A 1,768-nucleotide genomic window follows, 5' to 3' on the forward strand; every position below is an offset into this window, starting at 1 on the left:
CAATAGTTCATCAAAAGGTCTCCCATTCTAAGATGCTGCTATTTAATTCTGGAAACTTTTAGATATTTTCTTAGACCCAAAAGTACTTTATACATTCTTTTATTCAAAGCATGTCAAATTTCTAGTAAAGCAGCCTGCAAAAGTTATCTATAATTTTCAAATCATAAGTGTCATTTTAATGCTTAACAGTATTAATTTATCAGATATATGGACTTTTTGAGATTTGATGTCTGATCTTATTTATTTGTTACTCTCAGAAAATTTCACTTTTAACTGGACTCAGACTTAGAGGTTGAAGCTCTCAGAGAGGATAGCCTCTGTCTTTTGTCAATCTGTGCCTGGCATTTTTCTTTGGTCTCTTCTATTATCTTGGCCAAAGGTTAGTATATTTTATAGCCTTTTTTTTTTAATTTTTCTTAGTCTGCTTTTTCTTCAGGGTTATAAGGCACTGTAGTATCAGTGAGTCCGAAAGTCACCTTCTTCCCTATTTTCACAATGACCAAGTTGAGAACGCTGAGATCGGCATCCACAGTGCAACTCAGAACAGATTTACACTTTCTTTCTCCATTCTCCGTTGGTTTGTAGCAGGAATGCCACTTACTCAGCAGCAGGAGGACGTGGCCATGGGTCAAAACCCCCTGCTTCATGCGGATGCCTTGTTTGTCATTGCCGTCACTGATCCAGACCAAGTGATCCTTCCATCCTTCACCCGGAGCGTGAGCAGCAACTTCCGTGGCCATATGCTTCTCATAAAAAGTACAACGTTTGCATTCATTGTCCACCTCAGTGAGTTTCTGGCATCCAGTAGCTGGGAAAAAGATACGTTCAGCTTCATCCTGAAGCATCCTACCACTTCTGAGGCACCACGAAAAAGAGTTAAATATATGTTTTTAATAACACTTGCACAGCTACTGTCATTTTTGTGCTAAAGATTTCAAAGGTAGCAGACTCCATGCCTGCTCTCAAAGAATTGACATACTTTGCATTTGAGATCTGACTTGCAATTAAAAAAAAAAAAGATGTGTCTATGCAGTGTACATGTTAGAAGTAAATGTTAAGAGAAGATTTTGGGTGGCTCATGGAATTTCTGAAAACCTGTGCACTTGGAGAAGCCAGGCTCAGAGAACAGAAAGAAGAGAAGCTGTCAGGTCAAACCCAGAGTTCAAAGTCATAGCACGTGAACCAGCCCAGTAAGGGTACCACTGATGGTGTACTTTTACAACTGTTCCTCTGGAGAATATACCTCTTCTGATAAAAGAAACAGCAGCAATAAAGAAAATTCTCCATCTTTGCTTTCCTGGGGTTTTTGTTTGTTTGTTTGTTTGTTTTTTTGGTCGTGCACTCCAAAAGCAATATTTTAGGCAGGTATCTAGGTCTTGAGTCCATCCAAGTTGTCAAGAAATGTAGCTTTATTAGTGGGTGGCAGGGTCAAAATTTAGAAGATGAGTAATTTCCCAAACATAAGTAGATGGTTCATAGAATATGCAGAAATAAAGGCAATGAATATCCACTATGCACCTTCAACATGCAACACAATTCTATGTAATATGGAAGAGTATATTGAAATGCTTTCTGATCTGTAAAAATTAGTCAGAAAAATACCTGAGCCCAGATTTAAAACACATATGCATGCACAATTTTAATGACATAAAGTCATTATTTTATGGTTTTCTTCATGCATTAAATGAATACATTTTGCTCAGATGGTAGTAATTTAAAATGTTTTTTTAGGGGGCGCCTGGGTGGCTCAGTCGGTTAAGCGTCCAAC

General features: G+C 38.0%; 1 pseudogene; it reads right to left on the bottom strand.

The window, feature by feature from the left end:
* Positions 1–269: 269 nt before the first annotated feature.
* On the bottom strand, positions 270–835 carry LOC115304647 (annotated as a pseudogene).
* Positions 836–1,768: the final 933 nt, after the last annotated feature.

The sequence above is a fragment of the Suricata suricatta genome, chromosome 2 (genome assembly GCF_006229205.1).
Source record: "Suricata suricatta isolate VVHF042 chromosome 2, meerkat_22Aug2017_6uvM2_HiC, whole genome shotgun sequence".
Lineage (NCBI taxonomy): Eukaryota > Metazoa > Chordata > Mammalia > Carnivora > Herpestidae > Suricata > Suricata suricatta.